Source organism: Equus przewalskii, chromosome 16 (assembly GCF_037783145.1).
Source record: "Equus przewalskii isolate Varuska chromosome 16, EquPr2, whole genome shotgun sequence".
Classification (NCBI taxonomy): domain Eukaryota; kingdom Metazoa; phylum Chordata; class Mammalia; order Perissodactyla; family Equidae; genus Equus; species Equus przewalskii.
In genome coordinates, this window is record NC_091846.1 from 44724690 (window position 1) to 44741951 (window position 17262).

The 17262-nt window shown below is 34.7% G+C and overlaps 1 pseudogene; it reads left to right on the plus strand.

Moving 5' to 3' along the window:
• The first annotated feature begins 7373 nt into the window (after positions 1 to 7373).
• Positions 7374 to 17261, plus strand: LOC139076363 (uncharacterized; annotated as a pseudogene).
• The last annotated feature ends 1 nt before the right edge of the window (position 17262 follows it).

Consider the following 17262-nt stretch of genomic DNA (forward strand, 5'->3'; position numbering starts at 1 on the left):
AACCACTGTATGGTTTCAACATGGCATATAATGAAAAATTAATGCGGTTTTGCTAATTTAAGCAGAAACTCTAAACACAAAATTTGTTAAAAATTTTGAATAGATGTACCCATAGAAATATACAAATATTTGTATGCATATGTGTGTATACATACATATATGTACACGTGTATCTATATCTGTCTCTCTATATATAATTTGTAAAAATAGAAGTAGGCCAAAGGAAAGCAGAAATGATACAAACGATGGAGTGTTATCTAAAAATTTTACCAAATTAACTTTTAAGGAAAATGGCCAGAATGTTGCAGACCAGACTATTACCATGGAGAACAGCTGAACAGTTCATTCAACAGCCAGTGTGCTGTCCTGTATTGCCTATTTTTTGCAAATATCTGAAAGGTATTCATTCTTCCTTGAAACCTGCAAACATACCCAGCAAATCTAAATAATTTCTTTGAAGTAAGTGAATAATGACGTTAAATGAACAACCAACAAATTTGATATATTTAGGAATATCAAAGCTTTTGGTAAGGCTATTTCCAAAAGACTTTTAAAAATGTTAGTTAACGTAGAATTACAGGGAAAGATATGGTGGAAGAACTGACTTTAAAAAGTAAACAAAAGCAGGCATTTTCTAGAAGAAATCAGTGTGAGTCAATTAAGAGCTTTCTAAACCAAACGAAAAAGTGGATGCACAGGTAAATGTTGGGAGGCGGTGGACCAACGTCGTAGTCTCTCCACTCAGAATGCTTGCATGGGAATCCAAGTTCTATCAGGTACTAGCTGCATAATCCTCGGGAGTTTACTAAACCCTCAGGACCTCAGTTTTCACAGCTATATAATGGGGATAACAACAGTACCTGTCTTGTGAGAACGAAGGAAGGTGTCTTTAGTGTGCTAACCACTGTGCTTGGCATGCAATGTTAACTTTTTACATTTCATATAATTACTCAAGTTTTAGAAAAATGCCGTATGAGATATTAAAATAGAAATAAGCCACACAGTAGCTTTATAATATTGTCTGCGCAGGCAAAAATATATAGGCCATGGTTAGGAAAATCATGCATAACAAAAGAACCAAAGTATTTTCTACCGCAAAGCTTTTGTCCTCAGTTCACAATTACAGCAGTCAAAAGAGTCAAGCCAACAGTCACTAACTGAACTATCAGCTGAATGCTGACCTACCTCTAACGAACTAGGTGGTATCACGTTCATCATCCTATTTCAACTTTCTAACAGTCTGGGACTGGGTATTATGGTTCCCACCTTGCAGAAAACTGAGGCTCAAATTGCTTAAGTGACTTGTTGAAGATCATAAATTTATAAGTAGTAAATCTAGGATTTATATAGAATTTTCTTTCTTCTACATCACAATAATTCCAGCCATTCCCCAGGGGAACAGAATGCTGCCAGTACTTAGGAAATCTTTGAAATAGGTGGTCATAACTCTTGATGAAAATACTACAAAGTGCATGTTTTCTCTTGCCTTAATTTTTGCACACGCACTTTCCGCTGCCTGGAACGTTACTGTGCTCCCAGCATGGCTCGGCCTAGAGGGAAGCAAGTGAAATGTCACCCTGGTGAAAATTTAAGGGAGTTCCAACAAAAATTGAGACAAATAACATTTTAATGAAATATGTTTAAAAATCAAAATCAACGCAAAAATACATGACAAAAACATGTCAAAATTTAAAATAGGGATAGGATCAACTGGGCCATATAGAAGCTTAAGGCAAAAGGAAAAAGAAAATCAGTAATTCTCTGTAGTTTCTGTTCTTTCAGCAAGTCTTGGCTTAAACATTAGTTACAGTCAGAAACCTTATCAGACCGGTGTAGAAGCCACACTTTCAAGCTCTCATTGTAGGCTACGCTTACCTCTCCAACCAGACTGATCCACTCCGTGACAAGGTATTAGTTATCTGTGGCTGCGTAACAAAAACCATCGAGCTGCAGTGGCTTAAAAACACAAACATTCACTCTTTCACAGTTTCTGTAGGTCAGGAATTTGGGAGTAGCTTAGCTAATCTTTGGCTCAGGGATGCTGGGGGTGGAAGATTTGCTTCCAAAACAGCTCACGCACAGAGCTATTGGCAGAGGCCTCAGTTCCTTGCTACACTGATCTCTGAATAGAGCTGCTTGAGTGCTCGCTTGCCATGGCTGGTAGTTTCCCTTCAGTGATGAACCCAGAGAGAGACCAAGAATGAAGTTACTGGGCCTCTTATCACCTGCTCCAAAGTCTCACACCATCCCTTCTTCTGTATCCTGTCCTTTACAAATGAGCACCAGTGATGCTCAAACTCATGGGGAGGAGAATTAGCCTTTGCGCTTTGAAGGGAGGAGGATCTAGAAATTTTTGAAAATATTTTAAAGGTACCACAAAGGGTTACTTGTTTCTAGGCTATCTCTGACTCTAGGTTGTAAACTCTGAAGAGCAGAGACCATGACTGAGCTGTTTGCCACTGGATCTCCTGGTCCCTACACTGTGGCTAACACTCAGTATTTACTCATTAAATAATGTCTTAACCATTAGTGGACTTTATGAAGTCACTCCATCAATGAAAACAGATAAAATAATTGGATAAAAGAGACACAAACTGATAAATAAAATGACACAAGAATGGGGAAGCTTCCTAAACAGAATAAATAATATTGTCTGACTCTGGTCTTGAGAGATAAAAGATAATAGGGATATGACAAAGTTTTGACATAGTAAGTGAAAGAGCTAGCTGAAAAAACTATAAAGTTCCACTAATTTTTTTTTTTCCCAAGGAAGATTAGCCCTGAGCTAGCATCTGCTGGCAATCCTTCTCTTTTTGTGGAGGAAGATTGGCCCCGAGCTAACATCTGTTCCCATCTTACTCTATCTTATATATGGGACGCCTGCCACAACATGGCTGGATAAGAAGTGTGTAGGTCCACACCAGGGATCTGAACTGGCGAACCCTGGGCTGCTGAAATGGAACATGCGAACTTAATGTCTGCACCACCAGGCTGGCCCCAAACTTCCACAGATTTTGAATATTGAAAAAAGAACTATCAGGTTTAAAAGGGATAATTTGAGGATGGAAGAGTCCATTGAAATACTGTTATATTGTGATGAGTTTTAACCCAAACTTTAAAAAAAAATCTGATTTAACTGGAATTAAAATTCTTCAAGGGCATGATTAAGAACTATATGCACATATGTGTAAATATATATGTACATATGTGTGTGTATGTGTGCCTGGCACTTGTCATGTTTTTTCTATTGTATCATGTTATTATGAAATAGAATTAAAAGATAGAGACCTAAGGAGATTTTCCAAATTTGTAAAGACACATTTGCAGAGATGAGAAGTTAGACTCTTTTTTATTAAATTTTTATGATACTTTTTGAATATTCAGAGTTTGCAAACATAATGGATATTTTTGAAGTCGGTTTATGTTCAGTTGTACTGTTTTTAAAATCTGAATTCCATAATGCAAATTTACTCAACATTGACAACTTTAAATTTTAAAAATTGTGATGGAAAATATTATTGATTCATACATATTTCATATTTGAAAAGGTTACTATGCATATAATTTGAATTTTGGATGGCATTGATTTAATAATTGAATCTGTGCTCACAAGTAAATGATTTTCAATTAATAGATCAACATTTCTCAAAGTGTGGTCTGTGGACCTCCTGGTACTCCTGAGCAGGGGAGGAGGAGATGTACCAAGATCCTTTAAGGGAGTCTTAAAGTCAAAAATATTGTCATAATAAGATTATGATGTTATTTGCCTTTTCACCATGTTGATATTTGCACAGGTGATGCCAAAACAATGGCGAAGTAAATTGCTAACACTGGGTATGAATCAAGGCAGTGGCACCAAACATCGATAGTAGTTACTGTTTTCTTCACTGCCACAAACTTGCAGAAAAGCAAAACATCCAGGGGCCGGCATGGTGGTGCAGCAGTTAAGTTCGCACATTCTGCTTTTCAGCAGCCCGGGGTTCACCGGTTCAGATCCTGGGTGCAGACGTGGCACTGCTTAGCAAAAGCCATGCTGTGGTAGGCATCCCATATGTAAAGTAGAGGAAGATGGGCATGGATGTACATCAGAGCCAGTCTTCCTCAGCAAAAAGGGGAGGATTGGCAATAGTTAGCTCAGGGCTAATCTTCTCCATCCCCACCAAAAAAAAAAGATCCAGTTTGACCTAAGAATGTCTTGATGAAGTAGTAAATGTTATTAATCTGATTAAATCTTCTTGAATTACATTTTCTTAATATTCTATGTGACAAAATGAGAAGTAAACATAAAACACTATTGCTGCGTAAAGTATGATGACCATTTTTAGGAAAAGCACCTACTTGATATTCTGAGTTATGAGCTGAACCAGCCACTTTTATCAGAGAACACTATTTTTAATTGAAAGAGGAACTGAGAAGGAATCAATGGTTATTCAGACTTGGGTGATAGACAGTTTCTTGACAATGAACAAAAGGAGTCTGTTATTCACGGAAAACAAATAATAGTATTTATTGCCTATGATAAAATTCAAATTTTCAAGTGATATTAAAAGTTTAAGAAACTTCTACCTCCCCCTTAGAACTTAGATTCAGAACAGTGAGGAGAATACTGTTGCTATTAATGAATAGTATTTTTCTATATTATATTATGAAATGTTTCAACATTGATGAGATTTGCATAACAACATAAAGCAATAATTTCCAAGACACCAAAGCATAGTTTACAAATTATGCTTGGGTAAAAACCTGTTCAAAGTGAAAATAGACCCCTAGACTTCATTGCAAGTACATGAAATTCATTAATATGGTTTCAGATTCCAGACTGCTACCAACTTTTATAAATTACCATTTATTGAGGTTGGTATAATATCATATAAGAATACCCACAATTTTCTGAAAAGGCAATTAAAATAATTCTCCCTTCTCCAAATATATATCTGTTTGAGGCTGAATTTTCTTCATATACTTCAAGCAAAAAAAAAGAATAAATTGGAAGCAGAAGGGGATGAAAAATTCAGTTGTCTTTTTTAAGTCAGAATTTAAAGGGATTTGCAAAGAATGCTATTTTTCTTACTAAATTTTTTGGAAGATGTTATTTGTCATTAAAGTATATCATTTATATTAATAGTGGGTGTACATTTGTCTTTAAAAATAGTTAATATATATTTTTATATTTCAGTTTTAATTTCTATTGTGGTAAATATTAATAGATATAAACCAAAGCTCTTCAGGGTCCATGATAAATTTTAAGGGTGTAAAGGGATCCTCAGACCAAAAGTTTGAGAACTGCTGCCATGGATTATTTAAAACAGGGACCAATTGGTTTAAAACAAAGAATAGAACTGAAGGGGAAAAATACGCCGCAAAAGGCTTTGATTAATGAACTTTATAATGATACTGTTAGCTAAAGCAAACTGTGGTTTGAGCCACAGATGCGAGCAAACCTAAGAAGCTGTGTAAAGTCAAGGTCAATGTACACGAAGTAAGTCAAGAATAAACACTTGGGGTTTGATGGAATTTATTCACTGACCCTGAAATGTCATCCCTGATTGTAATGTTGCATATCTCTCTCTACTGTCCCTTGCTATAAGAATACATTTGGGGTGCTCTAAATGCACACAAGAATATGCACTTATTATTTTAGGTAATTCTGATAAACTGATATAAAGAAAAACTAATATTTCACAATGAAACAATTCATATTGATATAAATGATGTGGTACTTTCAACTGAGTCTTAGTGTTGCATAGTTTTAAACTTAATTCCCTCAAACTTCATATTGCTTCTTTTTGCCCTAGAGTACCGACATAATAACAATGTGATCACCATATAGGTAGAAATCTATTGTTTTACCAGTGGCTCTTTAGGTGAACGCATAGCACAGGAGAAACTAATCTGTATATTAGGGAGGGAAGCTAATTAACATAAAACAAAGACTAAATGAAATTTACTATTAGAGAAAAATACTGCAACATTTGGGTTTGCCAATCTGTTTGAGAGTATGGGATTGAGAATTTTGCTCAAGTTAAACCCTGAGCCTTTAGAAGCTTCTGATTTATGTTAGAGTTCACTTAAATGTAAAGTGTATAAAGTCTATACTTGTAGACACATAGGACAATATGAATGAATTCAGAAAAAATTTACATAAGGCATTTTGATCTCTCTCTTTCTCTCTTCCTATTGCCCTTAGACAAAAATTACCTAGTTGAGTGACATGAAAGTATCTCTCAAGCAAAAAATTTACCAATCTCATGGAATTTCTGAAAAATATATAAAAGTAATCTAAGTATGCACTGAGATAAAATAAGAAATTATTTGGACACATTTTCTAATATTTTGTCTATATTCAAAAATAAAATGAGTCAAGGTAAAGAGCTAGACATCGTGTGTCCTTAATGTGTCTAGTTGAGTACTTAACTCAAAACTTAATCTTGATCTGATTCACCCTGATTATGAGACCACAAGTTATCATAGCAACTCTTCAGTATACTCTCAAAATATAACCTCTAGATACATCTCAACATTTCAATATACTTTAAGATTTTATAACATTAGTTTTATGATAGTATTTTCTTTTAAATTATCTGAAGCATTCATTAATATGTTATAAGCAAGTTGATTACAGGTCCTTTCCCAAATACTATTCTTGTTTATTTTCTTACCTTCTACAAATATCTCACCCTCATCACTCAGGTACTTGAAGTATTTCCTATGTATTTATATTTATCTTGAAACGAAAAGTGATAAATTGTGATCTGATATAAGGCATTTATAGGTACCATAATCCAAAGCAGTCTGAAGCCATATTTTTGACATATTCCAACACGAATCTGCTTTAGCCAGGCTTCCCATTCTCTTCCAAACACCATACTCAGTCTTGCTTTATGATTATGCTAATGTATTTGTTTCTTCCAAAGAGAGTTTTCTCCCTTCTTCCATTTTCCATGGTAAGCTGAAATTCCAGTTTAAAGGTTTTCTTGATGATTTCTGGGTAAAGTGATCATTTCTTTCTTTCCACATTCTCTATACTCCCTCATGTTTTCGTTATCTACACATATGTCCTGTATATTAAGGATATTTGAATTCCTAAAGGTCAGAGATAAAATCTTATTTTTGAATCCTACTTTTGGTATGTAGATAGTATTAATGGCCACAATTGTTCACATCTACCTGTTTGCAAGTCTCTCAATACTGCCCTCCTACACTCTGGACTTGGACGTGTGACTGACTGTGACCAATGGAGCAATAGCCAATAGAATAATTGGAGCATACTGGATTCCTGCTACCTTCATAAGAACATGCCTATCTGGCCTGTTGGAAGGATATGAGAGCAGAGCTAAGCAACTCTATTCTATAGCAAACCTACTTACTCCCAGATGCATCAGCTCCCAATGAGCAGCCAGTGTACCCCTACTCACGTGAGTGAGCCCTGCCAAGATCGGAGGATAGTCCAGCTTAAATTATTGAACTGCAATTTTGTGAAGCAAATAAACGGTTATTGTTTTGAGCCAGTGAGTGTTGACCTAGTTTGTTTCACAGAATTATTATGCCATTAGAAAACTGATACACTATCCATGGAACCCAAACACAGCGGCCTCACAGTACTTTGCACATGTTCAGAATTTAATGAAGATTGAATGAATGCTTTCTAGATTATCCTTAAAGATGATTCCAGCACATTCATAAACTAGTTGGCAATAATAAGCAAAAGGAGCTGGCTTTTTTGAGCATCTGTAATGTGTTAAGTAAGATGCTGTATAATTTCATTTTGATTCCATTTACTCCTTTTCACAAATATATGGGGTAGCCGTTAAAAAAGCTATTTTACAGATAATAAAATTGAGGCTTAGAAGGATAAAGTAACTCATCTAGGTAATACATTGAGTTTAGAAAGGGCTTAAATGGTAACATACCAATCTGATAACAAACTTAATGTTTATCATTTCAGAATTATAACACAGTTCCTTCAGAGGAACAGAATATAAATGTGTAATAATTTTTTAAAATAATTTTTGATACTTTATAACTGGAATTTTTTAATGATACTTCTCTTCTTTGGAATACACTTTGATGACATGCAAGGAAAGTAAACCTACTTGTAAGTACTTTTACACTTTTGTCCTGTATCTCACATCATCCCACAAATTTTTTCTATTGTTCAACAAATTTTTTACTAAGTGCTTACTGTATGTCTAGTATCCTAGGTACTAGATATGTGGTTGTGGACACAGTAGATATAGATCCATACAGGCTTATGAGTCAGTAGTATGCACCATTTCAGTGATGGTAGTTTGAAATCAGCCGAGTGGAAGCATTTACATTACAGCAATTGGCAAACACTAAAAATTAAGGCTTTTCTTTTTTTTTTTTTTAGAGGTGGTTGTTAAATATTTACCAGCATACATTTAGTAGCCTTGGGCCCGTCTAAGAAAGAAAATTTGTACTTATCTTGCATTCATAAGTTTACATACAATGAATATGAAGAAATAAATTAATCCATTTAAATGAAAAAGATTTCAGATGAGAAAAAAAGCAAAAACTATACAATAGTTATAATAGACACACATAATATATGCATTCCTACAATACACGGAAAGAGAAAAAGGGAAGTAAAAATATGTAGCAGGTAAATGAAATATATAGGCAAACATCAAACTAAATACATCTTAGGCAAAAAGGTTACTAGAAATAAAGAAATTTACTTCATACTGATAAAAGGAGGAATTGACTATGTACCTAAAACAATTCTGAATATTCGTGCGCCTAATAAGAAGCCTTGTAAAATGTAAAGCAAAAGCAAAAGTTGAATATTATAAAGGGAAAATGTTAAGCCATAATATGGTATGGTATTTTAATATAAATTTCTTATTTATTTGTATATAAATCAAACTAAAATTTGGCAAATGATGATTTAAAACACAAACTAGCAAATTTATGGGATATGAGAATTCAGCCAAAATATATTTGAGAATGCACTTTGATTCAAGTACAAACGAAAAGTTTACAAAAAATAATAACATTCAGAGTAGATTAAGAAAAGAGAGATTTCGTAAATAAATAATATTAATAATGAAAATGGTTCATAATTAAAGAAATACTCTGAAGGACTTTCTATCAGTAAATCTTAAACTTACATGAAATGGACAAATTTCAGAACCGTATAACTTCCTAAAATTAACTCATGAAATTTTTAAATGTTGAATCAATAATTTACTATCTTCACATACATACTTAACAGTCAAGGTTTTCTACAAGTGTTGCAAAACTTTCAAGTTGTAGACAGTGTCCAATTTAAACATATTCTTTTACACAACACAGAGATAGAATTCTTCCCCAGTTTATTGTATAAGACTAGTACACACTTGATACAAAATTAAAGGAAACTATGTAAATAATAATTTTAAGGCATAAACTTATAAACTTTGATACAAAAATCCTATGTAAATATTAGCAAACAGAATCCAGTATGTCTTAAAAAATAAATAATATGGCATGACCATATTTGGTTTATCCTAGAACCATAACAGGACACCTAATTGAAAATCTATTAATAAAATCCATTGCACTAAAAAATTAAATAAAAATATATATAACCACCATAGAAAATACAAGAAGTATATTTGAAATAATTTAGAACATATTCTTAACTCATCACAAACTATAAATAAAAGGAACTTCCTTAATCTGACAGAAGAAATCAACAAACAAGTGGAGACTACATACTTAAGAGTGAAATAATATAAGAACTGTCTTTATAGTCAAGAAGAAAGAATTTTTATTCAACAATGTCCTATAAGTCCTAGATAACTCAGCAAACAAGGAAAATATATAAAATGTAAAATAATTGGAAAGGATAGAAGACAACTATCATAGTTAATAAATAATGGCTGCCTTCATTAAAAAAACAAAGAAAATGGACAAATTAAGAAATTAATGAGTTCAACAAAATCAGTGCATATAACAACACTATACAAAAATAACTTTAATTCCAAGACTAAATTACAAAGTATATCTTTCCAAAAATAAATACAGTTTTTACTATTATAAAACTATATAATAGCAGGAATAGCTAACATTATTGAAGGGTTACTAAATTTGAGTCATTCATCTAAGAAATTATATGCATTAACATTTATATTGAAAGTAACACAAAGAAATGTGAAATCAGAGGCAAAGAATGGTACCCAAGATCACACATTAAACAGCAGAACCAGGAATAAATAAAGTCAAGTCTAGCTTGCATTCTTAACTACTATGCTTCACTTTCCTGTGTTCTTATTAATTCAATGTAATTTTGGTACATCAATTGACAGATTGGTAGAAGATAATAGGGACCCCAGAAAATGCATCCACTTAGGCCTGGTAGGAAGGAAATGGTTAACAGCAAGGCTAAGATCCATCAACAAACTTAGAAAGGAGATGCCCCCAGAAAAAAAAGAAGGAAGATGCTCTGATCAAATTACCTTGTAAACGTTTTAATGAAAAATTTTCTGGCAACCACATTAATGATATTAGCTTATAGGGGAGAAAATCCTATTTCCTAGTCTGTATGGGTGACTTATGGACAAAAAATTTGGAATCAAGGGATTTGGGGGCCATGGTTCCCTAGGAAATGTAACAGAGTATAAAGTAGCTAACACATGAATACATTATTCATGACTAATACAGCTGTCATCTTTGTAAGCAATGTGACTGCAAACCTCTCTGAGAGACTTCATATATTAATCAGGGCCTCAAGTACCTACTACATATCAATAGCTTGTTTTACTTGGGTTTCTCAATTATTGGTGTCCTTAAAATTATTTATAAAGCTTGATACTGGGTCAGATCTATGATTCATGTGAGCCTGATTTGACACTGATCATTTGTGTTTGCTCTTAGGGACACTTGACAAATCAAAGACTTAGTGTTACAGATCAGCAGGAAAATAACACACTAGTCAATTATGTTAGTTATTCACTGGAATTAAATAAATTTGGAATCTTGTTTTAAGCCATGGGCAAAAATAAATTCCATTTGGATTACAAGACCTAAATGTGAAGTTAAGCTTTAAAACTTTTGTACAAATAACAGGATATTATCTTGATGACCTCGGGATAGGAAGAAATTCTTAAACAAGATATGAAAAGTACGAACCATTAAAAAATTGATAAACCTGACTGTTTTGAAATTAAAAACTTCTTAGTGATAAAAATCATACAACATTAAAGCAAAAAAAAGATCAGAGACAAATATTCACAATGCATAAAATAAAAGATCAGTATCTGAATTTATAAAGAACTCCAGTAAATAATTTAAATGATAGACATTCTAATGAGAAAAGTAAATAAAGTATATGAATTGGCAATGAGAAGGAGATAAAATTAAAAAATAAGAAATATTACAAAATGCCCAGCCTCATAGTAATTGGGAAAATACAAGTTAACCACTATAAAAATACTATTTTAGACTTGTCAGACTGGTAAAATTTTAAAAATCTGACAATATTGTGTTGAAAAATATGCAGAATGATAGAAAACTTTATGCACTGTTGGTTTGTTAGTTGTAAATTGATTTAAAAAACAACCTTGGGAAATAATCTAGAGATATCTGGTAACGATTAAAATTTACGTTCTTTAGTAACCAGCAATTACTAGGTATAAATACTAGAGAAACTCTTGTATACAGAAAGACTTATATAAGAATGTTCTTTGGAGTATTTCATTTAATATCAAAATGTAGCAATACCCTAAGTGTCTACAAACAAAAAATAAATGGATTGACAAATAGTGGCATATTTATACAATGAAATGCAATATGGAAAATGAAAATGAATGACTAATGCTACATATATTAATATGATTTAATCTCACAGCTTTTTTTGGCAAATTAAAGTTGCAGGAAGGTATACACTGTACATTACTATCATAGAAAAATGTGTATATTTTTGGGCTCATAGATACATGGAAAAAGTCTAAAAATCTCCACAGAATTTATAAATATTAATTTCAGAATTAAGGTTATGTCTGAGGAGGATAGAAGGGGAACAGAATTGGGGAAGTTTCCACAGAAAACTTGAATTCTACTGGCAATATTTTATGTTTAATCTCTGTGTATGATAGTTTGGGTCTTTATTGCCTTATTTTCTATAGCTTATATGGTCATTCATATTCATAATTATATATAAATACCATTACATATAAACACTACTTACATTAATAAATATTAAATATTTAATAAGCTTAGTAAAAATAGACAAAGAAAGAGAAGACACTATTAAACATTTAAGTTGACACTGATCTGTTTGCTAGAGGGGAGGGAGGCTCTGTGAAATGGTATTTTTGTTTTAGTAACCAAATGGTTATGGGGGGAAAAGCTTGGCACTCAAAAGGTTGTACCCTCAGGACAGAATAAGGAATAAATGAGATAAATGTCTTCCCCACACAATCAAGACACAACTAGAGAGCTTCTCTGTTTCAATCACCATCTGGATTTAAAAAAAATAGTGGCCAAGAAACAAATGATTCACTTATGATGCATAGGCGCCATAAATCATGTAAAACTGCTCTGGAATGACATCCTTCCATGGAGGCAGCATTGTAGATGAGTGCAAAATCCAAAATTAGGCAACACTTGGAAAAACGAACAACCACTAATGAGTCACATGAAACCGCATGAAAAATATGCCTGATGAGGTATGCCAAAAACTATTTCATAGAAATAATAGAGAATACCTATAAATTAGTTACCCAGAATTCAAACAACAAAAGAAGAGATAAAAAGATGAAAAAGATAAAAATACAGATCAGGAGACTGGCCTGCAGTTTAGTGGTTAAGTTTGGCATGCTCCACTTCTGTGGCCTAGGTTCACAGGTTCGGATCCCAGGCATGGACCTACACCACTCATCAGCCATGCTGCAGCCGAGACCCACATACAAAACAGAGGAAGCTTGGCAATCGATGTTAGCTCAGGGTGAATCCTCCTCAGCAGAACAAGAAAACACAGATCAGAAAGCAAAAAGAATGCTACATTTAATTTTGTTCCTTGCTGTATACCTAAGGCTTAGAACAACGACTAGCACAAAGGTGGATTTCAAGACATAGTGAAAACATGAGAAAAGGAATAAATCATCAGTCTTTAATTCAGAAGAAATGTCTGAGCTAGAAATATAAATGTGGAATTCATTGGGAATAAATGATGTTTTAAATGCCAAAATTTATAATCAGAGTAGAAAATGAATAATTTGCAAAGAAGACTGAGATGAGAACAGAAAGAAAGGAAGAAATCCACAAGAATGTCATATTCTGGATTTCTGTTTCCAGACAATACCAATGACAAATTACATGCCTCACTACCTTTTTCCAAGGGTCACCCTCTTCCCTCCCCACTCACCCCATAAACACACAGCCTTTCTTAGCAGTGGAGGGCCTACTGGTTCTTCAGCCATGATCACTAATATGGCAAATGCTGTTCCCATGCTGTGTTACACAACTGCAACATTGAATTTCCTGATCACACAAGGGGAAGCACTGATGCTCTCCCCAGCTTCAACTGCTGAGCTGACAGGATAGGGCCGAAAATAAAGTACTGCCATATCACATCTTCTGTACCCTGTCCTCTAAGTCCACCAGTGGAGGGGCCGGTTCCCTAATCCTGCAACTTAAAAACATGAAAATTTGTTGCCAGCGTACCACCATAGCCTGACATATGGACCTGATGGATCACTCTGAGCTCCCAAGAGAGTGGTGGGCGATAGGAGTCCTGTCTTCATGGGTTATCCCCAGCCAGTGTCATTCCAAAAGGTCAGGTGTGAGAGTTGTCTGAGAATTTGCCCTCCTTGGAAAACAGCAGGTAATCCAGACATTCTACCAATCTACCTGAAGAAACATTGTAAGAGACAGCTTTGGAATTCTGCATTTTTATGTGGATTAATCTCCATGCAAATACTGGATAACACACTAGTGAACTTTGAAGAATGAAGGGGAAAAACAAACTTCAACCTTGGTCTTTCTCCCCACCTCCCCTGCATTTCCTCCTCCTTTTCTTTCCCGGCCTCTGTTTCTCTCATTTTCTTTCCCACATAAACACACATAAACACCCACAGACACACACTTCCAATTATCTAGTATTGCTGAGTACGCACGGGGTGCAAGGCATTCTGCAAAGGAACTCAGACGATGTACTTTTTTGGACCTAGGCAAGCATATAATAGTGATTTAAATGTAGATTCTGTCCTCTCAAAGCTTAAAGTGTACTAAAAATGATTTTAATACACATAAATAATTCTATTTAGAATATAATTCAATGTAGAATGTTCCATATTTATGAATTACTAACACTTACCAAGTGCTTATTATTTTTCAGGCATTGTTCCAAGTATTTTAATATATATTATCTCATTTAATCCTTCAATTACGTAAGGCAGATAGATACTATTATTCTTCATATTTTGCCATCTGAAGAAACTGGGAATCAGGTGTTTGAGCTGTTTGTCCAAGATCATATATCTAATACATAACATACCTAGGAGTTTACCCAAGCAGGCTGACTCCATAGCTTTTGAGTACAGTATGCTAAAAGGCAGGCTTCAAGGACCATGAGATGCTTTTGTAGGAGAAAATGACATTTAAATTCAGATTATCCTACCATATATGAAATAGTCTTAAATATTAATACCAATATTACTACTAAAAATAAGAACATTGAATTAGTTTTAAAAATTTTGCAACTCTATTTGCTCTTATACATAATTAGAACATAGTCATATTGAACTTGCATGCTAAATACCAATATGAACCTATTTATTTCTTTTCAAAAATATGTATAAAAAGGTCTTAAAAGCAATGGCTACCTAATAGTAATAAACATGATCAGCACCCAGATTATTGTCCTTAAATACCAAGGACCAGAGCTCCTTGAGGAGTGGCTAATTCTAGGTCTGGGCCAGGAAATATACAAGATTTGTAAATATTGTTTGCTCCAGAAAGCATGGAAAACATTCAAAGACCAGTTGATTATGCAAAAAACACAAAAGCCAATATGAAGGGACTGACTCTAACCAAAATTCAGGCAATTTAAGCATCAAAAACGATGAATAAAATTGAAACATTGACTAACAAAACCCAGGAGTTTATATACGTTTTTAAAAAGATGGAGAGAAAACAAAAAAGGCAAAAACAACTCATTGAACCCCACTGGATGTAACTTGGGAACTAACTCCTTATGTTAAGACAGCAAATAGAAGGAAAAAAATTAAACATTAATCCTCTCTTTTTGGAATGAATTACATTTCAGAGTACCGTAATAGCTCTAGTTGATAAAAGGAAATTCTCTTTTTTAGAGAAGGAATATTGAAATAAACAAGTAACCATTTGGCAACGTTTAATCAAATAGTTACCTCAGTCAATGAGCATCAATAGTTACAACCAATAAATGAAAGGTTATAGTAGAGGATTTTACAATGGGAGCATGATAGTTAATTTTCTGTGTCAACTTGACTGGACCACAGGGTGCTCAGACGTTTGGTCAAACATTATTCTGGGTGTTTCTGTGAGGATGTTTCCGGGTGAGATTAGCATGTGATCAGTAGATTTAGACTGAGTAAAGCTGACTGCCCTCACTAATATGAGTGGGCCTCATCCAAACAATTGAAAGTCTAAATAGAACAAAAAAGCTGATCCTGCCATGAGTAAGGGTAACTCCTCCTGCCTGACTGCCTTGGAGCCGGGACACCAGTTTTTTCCTGTCGTTGGACTCCAACTGAAACATCAGCTCTTCCTGGATCTTCAGCCTACCAGCATTCATACTGGAACTACACCATCAGCTCTCCTGGATCTTTAGTTTTCTAACTGCAGATCTTGTGACTTGTCAGCCCTAGTAATCACAGGGACCAATTTCTTATAATAAATCACTATATTGCCCAAGCATCCAGGCAATACTGCCTTGGTTCTGTTTCTATAGAGAACCTTGACAAATATATGTTTTGGTGCTGACTAAGTCTAGAGAAACAACGTTAAGGATGAGTTTTCTGAACTGGTTTCAGGGTTTCTGGAACTGGCTCTCTAAATTGATAAAATGTAAAGATGCTAATGACTCTATTTCCAATAATAGAGAGAGCACTGGGCCAGCCCTGATGGCCTAGTGGTTAAAGTTTGGTGCACTCCACTTTGGCAGCCAAGGTTTGGCTCCCAGGGTGTGGAACCACACCACTCATCTGTCAGTAGCCATGCTGTGGCAGTGGTTCACATAGAAGAAATAGGAGGATTTACAACTAGAATATACAACTATGCACTGAGGCTTTGGAGAGGGGAAAAAAGAGAGAGAGAGAGGAAGATTGGCAACAGTTGTTGGCTCACAGCAAATCTTTCCCAACCAAAAAAAAGAGAGAGAGAGAACACTGACAGTCCATAGTGTGATCTGTCAATAAAGCTTCCCCAAATATCAACATTGGACACCCTAATCAAAGATTTGTAAGAAGCAAGCATTTGACTGACTGTGTATATGATACTCTCAAATATTTTTGGTAAAATTATGAATATAATGAGCTTGGCTGGTTGCTCCTAATATCACTGGGGACTCAAATTCACAGCTTAAGAACTGCATAAATGACCAGAAAGCTATTGTGTTCCCTAAAGAAGATCTCCTTAGATTTTGGTGGAAGCCTATTCCTCATTTGGTTGTGTTTCTGTTGCCCATTTAACAAATCACCCAAAAAGCTGCCAGTTTTGAGTGCAGTCCAGAACAAGAGAAAGCTGTGTAACAGCTCCAGGCTATTATGCAAACTGCCTTGACAATTGGGCCACATGATCCAGCAGATACAATGGCACTTAAAGTTTCAGTGACAGATAGGCATGCTGTTTGGAGCCTTTGGCAGCCCCTCCAGATGAATCACAGCACAGGCCCTTAGAATTTTGGAACAAATTCCTCTGCAGATAACTACTTCCCTTTTGAGAAATAGCTCTTGTCCTGCCACTGGGGCGGAGTAGAATGTTTAACCATGAGCCACCAAGTTACCATACAAATTGAGCTGCCCATCATGAACTGGGTGTTATATGACTCACCAAGACATAAATCTGAGTGTTCACAGCAACACTCTATCATCAAATGGAAATGGTATAAATGAGGTCATGCCCAAGCAGTCCCTGAAAGTGCAAGTAAATTACATGAAGTGGCCCAAATGCCCATAGTCCCCACTGCTGCTAAACTCCCTTCTCTCTCCCAGCCTGCACCTATGGACTCATGGAGAGTTTCCTACAATCAGTTGATAGAGGAAGAGAAGACTTGAA